Source organism: Myotis brandtii, unplaced genomic scaffold (assembly GCF_000412655.1).
Source record: "Myotis brandtii unplaced genomic scaffold, ASM41265v1 scaffold1616, whole genome shotgun sequence".
Classification (NCBI taxonomy): Eukaryota; Metazoa; Chordata; class Mammalia; order Chiroptera; family Vespertilionidae; genus Myotis; species Myotis brandtii.
In genome coordinates, this window is record NW_005355904.1 from 71,158 (window position 1) to 84,719 (window position 13,562).

Consider the following 13,562-nt stretch of genomic DNA (forward strand, 5'->3'; position numbering starts at 1 on the left):
TGGGATGTGTTGCACAAGCAACCATTTATTAAATCCAAAAGCCTTCTCCCCTCCTCTGGTGTCTGAACTGCTCAGATCAGTCATGTCAGTGAATAAAGGAGTAAAGACTAGAAAATAGGATAGTTGCAGATTTGAGAAACTAAAAGTGTCAATGCCACTTGCATTATTAGCCATTCTTATATTGCTAACATTTGAGGATTATGTTATCTAGCATTGGAGGATTGTTTTGACAATCTTTTCAAAGACAGATAAGATAGAAAAAATAATCTCAGGAAGAGACATGTTATGTGTGGGTATTTGTGTGTGTGCACACACATATGTCTAAGCTTAGACAAGCATTGGACACACTATACCCATCCTGGGTGACTAAATAGATCACCCACTAGGCATTTTTACAGCTAATTTTCAGTTTGCTTGGTCTTTTGAAATAGGGTGATATGTTATGGTGTCCACAGGGTATATGTCTATAAGCATTGCCTGATTTTAACAACTCATTCAAGTTTACCTTGACAAATCTATTTATTGGTAGCTAGCTGTTTGAGCTTGAAACTTATTTTATTTGTAGACATTGTTCTAGTTGTTTCATAGATGGTGGTATGGGTGGGGTGTTTTAAATCTGAAGTAATTCAATGATAAATGGGAATATGTCAGAAATAAACTTTAGAAGTGGAATCTTCCAGGTCAGTAAATTCTGGATCAGGGTCTGCTGGTCATAAAGAAGCAGAATTTCTTGTGTTTGTTTCATTGAGAGGTCCCATTCTAGGGGATCAACAAGCAGCTTCTAAGATGGTCAGCAAAGCACTCAGATGTGCTAAGTGAAGTGTGGACCTTGGCACTATAGTTTGCATGTCCCCTTTGCCTGCCTCCTCCTGACTTCCCATAACATAGCTCATATCCAGAGGTGGATTCACCAAGAATCAGTGACTCCCAACTTACAAGGTCCTTCACTTGGAAGAGCCCCATATAAGGGATCTGTCCTTACTTTACATTCAAAGCTTATATTCTTTTTGTTAAGGAGGGCCCACTGAATTGGGTAACCTTTCAGCTCCACAAAAATCTAGGTCCACTCTTGTGCATGTGAGTAAGCATGATAGAGAATATATGACAAATTTATGGTCTTATTGTAACATTAAGTATCATAATATATCACCATTGTGAAAGATTTCATAAACTGATGAACAAAACCAGATCCAGAGACAGTGAAGCATCAATCAGACTGTCAAACCTCAGAGGGAAGGCAGTGGAGGGTGGGGGTAAGGGGGAGAGATCAACCAAAGGAATTATATGCATGCATATAAACATAACCAATGGACACAGACACCAGGGAGGTGAGGACATGAGCAGGGGGTAGGGGATGATGGGGGGATAAGGACACATATGTAATACCTTAATCAATAAAGAAAATTTTAAAAAAGATTTCAATCACTAGCAGTCACATAGCACCATTTTCTGCCTTTGCTTATTGGAGTAGTTTTGGTAAAAGAATATATTTTCACTTTTCTTCATCAGGGATAAAAATATTCTTCAGGAAGTTTAATTCTCAATTTGATGTCTGAAGTTGATGTTATTTCTCTTCACATCTCTCCCACGCCATTTTTCACAGCTTCTCCTGCTTATACATAGCAAGCAACTTGTCATCTCCTGGTGTGTTTAAATTCATAGATACTCAATAATGATTATCACAAGATGTGCTCAAATACCTTTTATTCTGTAGTCTAAATTTGCATTGAACAGCTATGAACCAGAATAATTATCTTACTTTTTTGCCACTCAATCCACTTATTAATTAATGATTGTTTTTAAATCCTACTCTGGATCCCTCAAACCACCCAGACCACAATTCTTTAACTTCGGGCATTGGAGGCTCCCAAACTGGTCCCATTGCAGGTGTGTATTCTCATAAGCAAAGTTCATGGGAATAAGGCATCCATAGCACTCTGCTCCAAAGAGTCTGTGTGACAGAAACACTAAAGAACAGTGAAAATATTCTAATTAAAGAAAATTCCCTCCCAATCATATCAAATTAATGCTATTATGAGAAAACCCAGAAAAATAACTGATTAAATTCAATGTAAGTACCAAAAGGCTTTTGGGCAAACTTTTCAGCCTGAATGATGGAGGGAGGCATATTATTAAGAATTTTCTTAGAATTAAGTACCATTTTCAGCTTTAATTATGATTTGATTTTGCTATCAGCAAGAATAGTACTGAGTACAGTAAGGGCAAATAATTATTATAAATTGTATCTGAGAAAGGATTCATGCCCCCTTTTTAACAGAACTCTTTTAAAAAGATACAAACAGAGAGTCCAGGGAAAGACCTAACTGAAACTTCTTTCAGAGTTTCTTCAACGACCCCACTAAATATTGAGTGGTTGAGATGGAGACCCATCTGGTTTTCTATTGAGAAATTCCAGCCACTCATTAGTATCCATTTTCTCACAATGATAACCTCAATACCAGTACATATGCCAGGCACATAGCAGGTGTTCTAGTAAATGTTGAATCAGCAGGCAATAAAAAAGGTCCTTTAGGTAAATGATAGTAAAATCCCTAATGTATTCCAGTGAGAGACTTGCTCTATTTCAAGTTGATGTTGGGCATTGTCTTTTGACCTCTGCCTACTGTTTTATGTACTTATTTGCTTTTTACTTCCTTGTTGTGGCTTGGCATGGTTGTGCGCAGAATCTGGAACCTACATCTGTGTTAGGCTAGTCAAGCATGAAATTATAGTTTGTTGGCTGACAATGCGAAAGGGTGCTCAGGAGATTAAGCATACTAAAACAGTCCTGATGCATCTAACATGAATGTAATCAACCATGATTCCCAGTCACTTATTATTTTGTTTACAGTATCACAATGCAAAAGTTTTCACATTGTGCCCTGAATGCTTTTGAGATTTCTACTATGCATTAGTCATTGGCCCACTTGCTTGTTTTTCCATGTCAGTTAACACCATTTTGGGACCTGCAATTGTATGAGTTTACCACATAATTCAGGTAGCAGCATTATTTTTACAGAAGAAATTGTCACTCCCAGGGTTGTATCAATAATTGTAAGAAAATTGTAAATTGAGCAACAGTTGTTAACATGAATCTAACTATCAGAACTGAACATGGCCAACCTCGGTCTTGGAGCAGGACAGGAAGTCATGGGCCATTGTGTTGGGAACTCGAAATACACCTCAACAACCCACTCTCTTAGTAACAACTGCTGCTCTGCAGGCACTGCAACAGTTCACAATGCTGTGGCATACAATGTAATGGAAAGACTCAGAGTCTGCAGAGTAATGTGCTCCCATTAAAATCAAGTAGCATGCCCAGGTAGAAGGAGGGAGTGTGACATAGAGTGAGGTAGGAGAAAAAGGAATGCTATGCACTAAGCAAAAATTAAGCAGCTTGGGACTCAAGCAGTGAAAATCCTTACATAAGGCTTAAGCGAAGTAGGTGAGCAAGAAAGCTGGAAACTGCATTTTTTCCCTCCAATCACTCAGTTCATGTGCGGCCATGCAACTGTAATTAATCACAGAAGAAAAAGATGACAGCCAATGCATACTAGTAGTGAAGGAGGCTGAAGGCATCTGTCCAAGGAGTTGCATGATAAGCCTCCACATCAGGAGGAAGCACTAATGAGGAGACTGAGGCAGAGGAAGGTGGAATCCAGGGGCCTCACAAATAAGTATTGGTGATGAATGAGGGTGAAACCATTGGTAGCAGAGAGTGGCACAGAGAACAAAAACTTCATCTCTCTGGCTGTCAGTTTGACACAGAGCCTTATGTGGAAGATTTAATTATGGAATCTGAAGATCCCCAGCAGTCTCAACCACTCATTGGCTATAATTCCAGCAGTACCTAATAGAAGTGAAGAAATGTTCAGATCACATAGTATTCTTTTACAAGGTAAAGGTGCTGTGCTGTTGTGAAACTTAGAAGGGTTTGGAATTCAAAGCACCTTTCACCTAATAAATGAGTGATTTGGCCAAGTCCTTTAACTTTTTCAAATCTGTTTTCTAATCTTCAAAACGGGAAGAAGTTTGTTGTCATAATGTTGCCAAGAACATTACCCACATTCAGAATTATTTTAATAACTTGACATACACTCCTCAGGTGGCTTTCAGTTGCATTTTAACACAAAGGTAATTGATTTGTCCTGGACTGTTCTAATTCTTTTTCTCTACCCAGTGGCCAGTATGAATGGAAGCAAGCACCTGTAAGGTTATTACCTGGTTTGATGTGCAGTTTGGTGTGTCATTATTTTTAAAGAACCATTTTAAAATGTATGTATGCATGTCTCAAGATATGAACACACAATTTGGGTTGGGAATGAGTTAAGTAAAAAATAAGTGATTAAACAGAGCTGTCTCCTACTTGATTCCCCCCCCCCTCTCTCCCCTCCATGAGTTTCATAAAGGTATTTTTAAATATACCTTAGACCCTATCTGTCTGTCAAAATTTCCAGTCTTACATAGAAAAACACAAAGACCAGATAGGGCCTAAAATGTTTACGATGGCCCTAGCTTATTTGGCTCAGTGGATAAAGCTTCAGCCTACAGACTGAAGGGTCTTGGGTTCAATTCCAGTCAAGGGCACATGCCTGGGTTGTGGGCTTAATCCTCAGTAGGGGGCGTGCAGGAGGCAGCCAATCAATGATTCTCTCTCATCATTGATGTTTCTCTCTCTCCCTCTCCCTTCCTCTCTGAAATAAATAAAAATATATTTTAAAAATGTTTATAATGTCCTTCTCTTTGTCACATTTTTTAGGCAAATTGAAATATTACAGAAGAGGGACTCAGTTTTATTTACACTGAAGCCCCTTAAGGTGTATGTATGCATAGCTGAGCTGGCAGCCATGCACTCTGACATTGCAGCCAAAACAGAGAGAGCTCATTTCTTTCTTGGAATTCTCCAGACCACTACAACAATGTGGCAGCCAGTCTTTAGCCTCTCCAAATATGTTTTAACAGGAATTTTTATTTGAAGGGACATCCATATTAATCTCTTATATACAAAAGTCACTTAATCAGCATTAAAGGATCCCTCATTGCTTCTTTTACCCTTTTCCTTAAGGACAGAGAAGCAAAAAGGATGTGACTCTCCTTCATGGGGTCATGACTGGTTTCACTCTGGCCCTGACAAGAAGCAGCAATGGGCTCTGACTTTCAAAGTACCTAGGCAGATGTTCCTCTGCCAACAGAGGACACAGGTCTAGGAAGTAAGATCACCTTAGGCTAGGATTCCCCTTCCCATCATTGGAAGCAGCTCAGAATCCCCTGGGGCATTGATTAAAAGTTCAGAGCCTTAGCCCTCTCCCTGAAGATTCTGATTCAGGCAGCCCGGGGGTCGTGCCAACAGATCTGTACATTTAGCCAGTGTTGCAGGGGGTTCTACTATGGCAGGGCCTCAGGGAAGCTTTGGGAAAGTCCTGAAGTCCTATAAAGGAACTGCACGGTCATATTCAAGTACAGCCTGACTTCTATGCCCATTTTACAGAAGAGGACACTGAGACTCAAAGTCACAACACTAGTAAGGGCCAAAATTGGGTCATAAACCAAAATCTGTTAGAGTCCAGAGTCCACACATCCACCCACTGAAACAGTCCCTCCAGTACTGTGGGTGATGAAGTCTTGCTCATTTCTTCTACTGTGGTGTCTATTACTTGTCAGCATACTCCCAAAAGCTCTGTGTTAGTATATGCCTTTGAAACATAATAACTAGAACTGTGAAATCAGAAAACTTATCTTTAAATCCATTTAAGTCATTTGGCCATGTGGAAAGGCCTGCAGATAGATCCAGGCCTCTCCCAAGAGTCAAGTTCATAAGCTTTGTGACACTCTTTTCTGCTATATTCAGGCCACTTTTTCCAGACATTTACAAGATCAAAAATGGATTTCCAGACTATCAAAACTGAAAGAAGTCCAACTGACTGACATGTGCAAATGATTTACCCAGTGATTTCTTATGTCTAGCACAGTGCCCTTCACACCAATCATAGCCTTTTCTTTTAAATATCTTATATAATAAAGAGGTAATATGCAAATTGACTGTCATGCCCTTAGACAAGATGGCCACCCCCATGTGGTCAAACAGGGCCACTTCCATGTGGTCACAAGATGGCCACCACAAGATGGCCGGAAGGGGAGGGAGGGCAGTTGGGGGGGACCAGGCCTGCAGGGGAGGACAATTAGGGGAGACCAGGCCTGTAGGGGAGGGCAGTTGGGGACTACCAGGTCTGCAGGGGAGGGCAGTTAGGGGAGACCAGGCCTGCAAGGGAGGGCAGTTAGGGGCAACCGGGCCAGCAGAAGAGGGCAGTTGGGGGGGGCAGGCCTGCAGAGGAGGGTAGTTGGGGGCTACCAGACCAGCAGGGGAGGACAGTTAGGGGTGATCAGGTCAGCAGGGGAGAAGTTAGAGGCATCAGGCCAGCAGGCAGAGGCAGTTAGGGGTGATCAGGCAAGCAGGCAGAGGTGGTTAGGGGCAATCAGGCAGGCAGGGGAGCAGTTAGGGGCATCAGGCAGGCAGAGTGGTTAGGGGTGATGAGACAGGCAGGCAGAGTGTTTGGGGGTGATCAGGCAGGCAGGCAGGTGAACGTTTAGGAGCCAGCGGTCCTGGATTGCGAGAGGGTGCAGGCCGGGCTAAGGAAACCGCCCCCCCCCCATGCATGAATTTCATGCACCGGGCCTCTAGTAAAATTAATAAAAACAAAACTTCTCTAGTTGAAAATGGAATGAACATCCTAGAGTTTAGGGTTCCACCCTCTCTCCCACTTTCTTCTCCTCATGATACCCATTGAGGTCCTTCTCACTCACCAATGAATCTTTTTTTTTAAATCCTCACCTGAGGATATTTTTTTACTGATTTTGAGGGAGAGAGAGAGAGAGAGAGAGAGAGAGAGAGAGAGAAACATTGATTGGTTGCCTCCCATACACACCCTGACCAGGGATCGAAGCTGCAACCTAGGTGTGTGCCCTGACTGGGAATTAAACATGAGTCCTTTAGGTGCAAAGGATGACATCCCAGCCAGCTGAACCACCCGGCCAGGGAGGCCACCAAGAAATCTTAATGCTCCACAGACCACAGCTAGAAAGCCAAGGTCCTAGGGTCTCCTTCCAATGATAAAAAAAAAGCAGGTGCTAATGAAATGCATAAGATTTTGATGAGACAGTAAGCCATAACAAATAAATAAAACACCCCTTACTTGTCCCCATCACTAGTAATTAAAACAATCTGGTAATTGAAGGCATTAGACTTGGAATTGGCTGCTGTGACAACTCCTCGAGCCCAGACTTCATGGTTTATTGTCCTGCTGTCTGGTGGTGAGATACAGGTTGTGAACTAACACATGGGTGTAGGCTATGATAGATGCCTTGGTTGTGTAGAGAGATTCTAGAATTGAAGCTTCAGATCAAGTAAGAACTTAATGTTTACTGTGAATACTGCTGCTACCACTAGTTTCCTGCTTACTAGTTCTGACACAATCCAGGTAACTAGGCAACCACGAGTCATTGTTTGATTGCTAAATTGGTGAAACAAATCCAAGTTTTATAGACATTTGCAAAAGGACATTTAAAGGAGCCAAAGTGTTCCTTAATTTCAAAGGTTGTTTTTTTTTGTTTGTTTGTTTTTTACTGTTTGTTCACAAGAATCCTAACCAAGCAAACGAGCTAGTCAGGGCAATGATGCATGATTTGCACATAATGAGAATTTGAGCCAACAGAACACAAAGTGGGAATAACCTTGTTCTGACCCAGAGACAAACGCTCATGTTCTCATCAATCTTCCTCAGAAAGACCCCAGTAATTCTGAAAACATCCATTTCCTGGGCCAGAGGGCAGGCCAAGACTCCTTCATAGCAAGAGACTTGGTTTCTAGTTCCTGAAAGTGAACTTGATTGTAGCCAAGACTCAAAGCACACTCCCAACTGCTCAGATTTCTCCTATTTCCTGTGTTTTATATATGATTTAGATAAAAGTTCTAATAGTACATGGAGGAGTAAAAAGAATATAACATTTGTCATCAGATTGTTCTGCCATCTTAAGCAAATTACTTAAGGTCTCTGAGACTTGGTTACCTTAGCTATAAACTGGGGATAGAAAATATATATTTATAGGGTGGGGGACTAAATGAAATTATATAGCTATATATCAGTCAGAAGACACATAAAAGAAAGCACAGTCATTATTAGTGGCATTATGTTGAGTAAAGACCAAATGATGGCAAGTCCTTTCCCATCTTCTCCAGGTCATCTTCTCCAGGTCATTTTCTCTCCTCTCCAAGCTCCTATTGAAAGAGGATAAAGCCTCTTCTGTTCTCATCCTATATAATAAACAGGTAATATGCAAATTAACCCTCACACCCTCACAAGATGGCTGCCTACGACCAGGCCGGCAGGGGGTGACCAGGCCGGCAGGGGCGTTTAGTGAGGGATGACCAGACGACTGAACAGCAGTCTGCATGGGGTGATCAGACCAGCAGGGGGGGGCAGTCAGGAGCAACCAGGCCAGTGGGGGGGGGGGCAGTTGAGGGGACCAAGCCTGCAGGGGAGGGCAGTTGGGGTCGACCAGGCCGGCAGGGGAGGGCAGTTGGGGTGACCAGGCCTTCAGGGGAGGGCAGTTGGGGGGGACAGTTAGGAGTGACCAGGCCAGCAGGGAGGGGGCAGTTGGGGGCGACCAGGCAGGCAGTCAGATGAGCGATTAGGAGCCAGCAGTCCAGGATTGTGAGAGGGATGTATTTCAGTGTGCAGTGGGGCTGAGAACAAATGGCTTAAACTATTAAACAGTTTACTATTAGTTTTCCTGATTCAAGATTCTTACCACTCCAATCCATTCTCTAGCAAACTAGTAAAATAATCTTCCCAACAATCAAATCTGTTCTTGTGATTTTATATTTAAAAACTGTAGTTAGCTTCCTTTGCCTGTAGCAAAAATTACAAATATACATCTTCTAAATACCAATTCCAGTAGAGCTGGTGGTGGTTTCCTAAAGCCTTGTGCAGAGAGGGTTCCATGGGTTGGCCTGGGCTCAGCAGAAAGAGCTCCATTCATGCTGATCAGACATCTGCCATGAGGGTAGAGAGGAGAAAGCTCTGGGATTTGCCATGCCTGATCAATGGAGTAAAGCCAAAGCTCTAACATGACTCAGAAGATCCTGCACAGGTTATCTCTGACTGCATTTCTTGCCTATGAAACCACAAGTTATATCCACAATTTCTTATTTTCTTATTTTTTCCCCAAGCATGAGTTTTTAACTCCATGATTTGCCCCTGCTATTCCTTTGATGGAAAGGGCCTTGCCCTACTTCCCCTCCATCCTTAATTCTCTAATCATCTTCAAGATTCAGGCTGAATGTCACCCTATCTGGGAGAATTCCTATGACCACACCAGATATAATTAGTCTCTTTTTCCACCTCTAAGCTTGTGAAGTACTTTTTTCCTACCTTCCTTACTGACTTTGTCATAACATCATATGGTAATTTACATGATGTTTACATATTCCAATTCCCCAACATACAGTGTGCATAATTGATGGTCAGTAAATGTTGATTGATGGATGAATGAATGGGTGAATGAATGAATTCCTTGGTGGCAGATACCATCACTTACTCATCTTTGTTTCCCAAATCCCAACTGTAACTGATGCATAGTAGGAACTCAGGAGTCTGCTGAGTGATTACTGCCATCCATGTGGCACAGAGATCTGGGCTCCCTGTGAGTCACAAATCACAATCTGCCAGAACACTTCCCTCTGGAGAGGTCACTCCCCACAACAGCTCTTTCAGTCTTTAGGCCAGTTTTGTTCCTTATTCTACAGGAAATAATTAAATGCTAACACTGACTCAAAAATAACTAGGAAAGCTATAAAAACTGCAACAGGTCTATTAGTAATATTGTGAAGGATGCTTATGTCAGCCCTGCAGAGTGTTTCTTTATGCATTTATGTTGCATATACTCTTCTTACCCATGTAGTCAAGGCAACCCACCAGCCCCTCACAACCCTGTCATGTGCAGCTCAGCTTTGCTGAGTGCTCAGTGCAACAGATCTGACCAGCTACCCGTGTGTGGAGTCATTAGGGAAAGTGCTCAGGTACGCTCAGGATCACCCCTCATCAGTTAATGTTGCAGAAGAACTGTCGCATCCCTGCTCTGTCACCCCACCCCCTTGAAAAAGAAGTGTTGTGCTCTCTCTCTACTAACTAAAGGTGAAATTCTGCATCCAAAGAATTATTTTCTAAGCATGACAATATGGAGATGCACAAAGAGTAAACCTTGCTTGATTCCTGTTACTCATTTAAATTGGCATCATTATGGAGCAGAAACTATTTTGGGTCTATGCATAAGTGGAATATCTAATACAGAATTACATTATAATGAAATACAAATCAATGCAAGCCTCATAAAGTGCTTCTCATATTCTGTGAGAAGTTGAAAATACCTATAATTTTATTTTAGTTGCTGCTCACATGATGATACATCAGGTTAATATGCTTAATTAAAAGTCATATTTGAAACATTCAAAGGGTTAGTTAATTTGCTATTGACTTTACTATAATGCAGCTAAGCATTGTGGAATTGAGACAATGAAATTCATCATGCCTGCTAGGAACAGATGGAGGATATTTTATGATTTTCAGGAAACACCATATGCTTGACGCCCAAGAAAACACAACTAACATGCCCTAACATATTTGTCATTAATAATAAATTTTTACTTTAAAAGCCACTCTCAAAATAATATCCAAACCACTTAACTGTATGCTTTTAAATGAGAATTAATGAGAAATAGTTATTTCCAGGAGCTGTGTATTCCACAGTTCAGGTCTGATTCATTGACTATTGGGAACATTCCTCAGAAAGAGTCGAAGACCATCCTTTTCAGATGGTGATGAACTAGCTGTTCTAATGTTGAATGTGAGATAAAATCTAATCAAGTCCACTCCCTACACTTGACATTGAATTTAAAATAAAACGACTGAGTTCATTCCACACACAAACATCTTGATTTCCTGTTTATAAAGTTCTATCCCTTTACTCTCCAGCCTAAAGTCCATGTTGGTTTAAAATGCATTTGGGTGCCCTGTGCCCATCACCTCTCCTGCGATGGTTCTGGCCCTCACACCAGGTGGCACATGCCATTCTTCACCTGGCCATCTGTCCCTCCACTGGAGTCAAAGCTGAGCCCAATTCCACTTCCCACAAATTGCATCTCTAACATTTTTCAAGTATTTCAAAGGCTCTTTCTCAGGATTTACTCCTAATTACCCTCTTTCCTATATCATGAAGGAAAAACACAGAGCCAGGCCCAAAGGGTGCATAGATGAGGAAGAAGACCTGGGTGAAGGTGGGCGCATGGGGCCCAGGGACCTGAAGCAGGAGGGGACAACATCTGAAAGCAGATGAATGGGGGGAAAGGAAGCTCCTAGGCCCCAGGGACAAGCATGCTGCCTCAGCCCCAGAACCGAGGTGGAGGAGCAGCTGGGCCAGTGTGAGTATCGAGGAGCTGGTAAGCTCAACCTCACCAGTGCCATCCATCCACTTCCCCCAAGACCATGGTGGGAAATCAACATAGTTTTGCTAATCAGTGATATCAGATTTTGTGTCAGTAGAGATCAGCTGTTATCAGCACAAGGGGAGTTTCTTTTATAGATTCTCCAAGTTGTTTATTTTTCATTTTGTTCCTCATGGCTCTACTGAAAACCCTGTTCTCCTGGTCTCAGGTTCTCAAGTTCTCATCTTTTCTTAAGTTCCTGTCAATTGCCCTACTCTCACTTCCACCCAACACATGTGCACACCCACAACTTCAAGGGACAATAAACTACCACACTTGTAAGGCCCTAAATAGGAAATAGCCTGTATTCCACAGGATTCATCGTGAGCACTGTGGAGAGATGTGTGGTCTGGTTGATGGCCATGATGCAGCTCAGAAACAGCCCCTGTCATAAGTGGTTGGATTCTTAAAGTAGGCTGTTGCCTTCTGAGCCTTTTCGAACAAGTGCCACATGCAAAGGTTAACTTGAGTGGAATGTTTGGGGCCCACATCAGAGAATAAGTTATGTTTTCATGGCTCTTTAATGAGATCCTTACGTGAATCAAATGTGGTCAAGCAAAGTTGATGAAGAATTTAAACAGCACAAAACATTCATCCTTGCAGGCAGCAAGAACAGTGTTCCAGTGAAGAGAATCTAAGTACTGTTGTAATGGCCCTTGGAGTCCATAACAAATACCATGTTGGGAGAATGGACAAAGCTAATCAGAGAACAACTCAAATATACTTTAGCAGCTAAAGCTGACTTGTGATAGAAACAGAAGAAGCCCTATGTGCAACATGTGGAAGCTAGGAAAGGTCAAGCAAATTACCCCGGGTTCAAGAGTGACAAAGTTACTTCCAGGCAGAGAGTTGAAAGTTCTGATAAAAGAGATCCAGGAAACTGGACTTTGGAAAGTGTGTACAGTTTTGAGTCAAGGAGGTAAAAGAAGAGGAATGTGTCAAACTTGATCAGGGGCATCTAGACCACAGAGGTACATCAACAGGCCATGAAGGTGACAGTTCAACTGCTTCTTTCTGGTCCATTGTTGCTAAAGTTTCAGGTGGTTCAGATTAGTTCAGTGAAACAATCTTGAATATCATCAAAGATCTTAACACTGAAGAGATAATTAAACTATTTTGCATTTTTAAGTAACGGGCTTTACTTTCTAAAACAGTGTTAGGTTTACAGAATTTTGAGTAGAAACTACAGAGCTCCTATATATTCCATCTCTCTCTCACAGTTTTCCTATTACTAACATTTCCCAGAGAGCTAATATTATTATTAACTAAAGTCTGTAGTTTACATTGGGGTTCACCCTTTGTGTTGCACATTCTCTGGGCTTGACAAATATATAATGACATGTACCCACCATTACAGTATCATACACAATAGTTAACTTGGAGGAGGGGCAATGATATTTTTCTTTTATTTTGTTCTAAGTTTTATTATTATTTATCAACTTAACTTTTTTATATAATTTATTGAGGTGAAACACAAATAATTTTATTTTTTTATTTTATTTTTTTAAATAAATCTTTATTGTTCAGGTTATTACAGTTGTTCCCCTTTTTCCCCCCCATAGGTCCCCTCCACCCAGTTCCCACCCCACCCTACCCCCCCACTGTCCTCATCCATAGGTGTATGCTTTTTGTTGCCGGGTCAAAGGTCATACACATGGAAAATGTAGCTATTTCCATCTGCGATGTGTCCCTGTGCTCGGAAAGGTCTCTCACGACTTGTTCACGCTCTACTCAGAAAGGGTACGGAGACACGTAATGGCTTTTTAAAATAATGTGTCCTCTTATGTTTAAAATGAGGATTTCACTACCAAAAGTGAGGAGAAAGCAACACTACAGCTGCTCTCACCCCTCTCATCCTTCCAGTGATAGTTGTTCGTGGGGCTGCGCGCTGGTTCGCGGGCCGTCCACGAAACCATCTGGGCAACTCACGCGGTTCCGCCAGCTTCCCAGGGGCCGTCTCAGCCTCACAGGGGCCGTCTCAGCCTCACAGGGACCGTCTCAGCCTCACAGGGGCCGTCTCAGCCTC

General features: G+C 42.0%; 1 protein-coding gene across 1 annotated transcript in view; it reads left to right on the forward strand.

Annotated features, from left to right (window-relative positions):
- Positions 1-13,562, forward strand: part of LOC106725412 (sodium/hydrogen exchanger 9-like) — a gene marked incomplete at its 5' end in the record, with an annotated part of 126,894 nt that overhangs the window by 44,745 nt on the left and 68,587 nt on the right. The gene's annotated exons all lie outside the window — the stretch shown is intronic.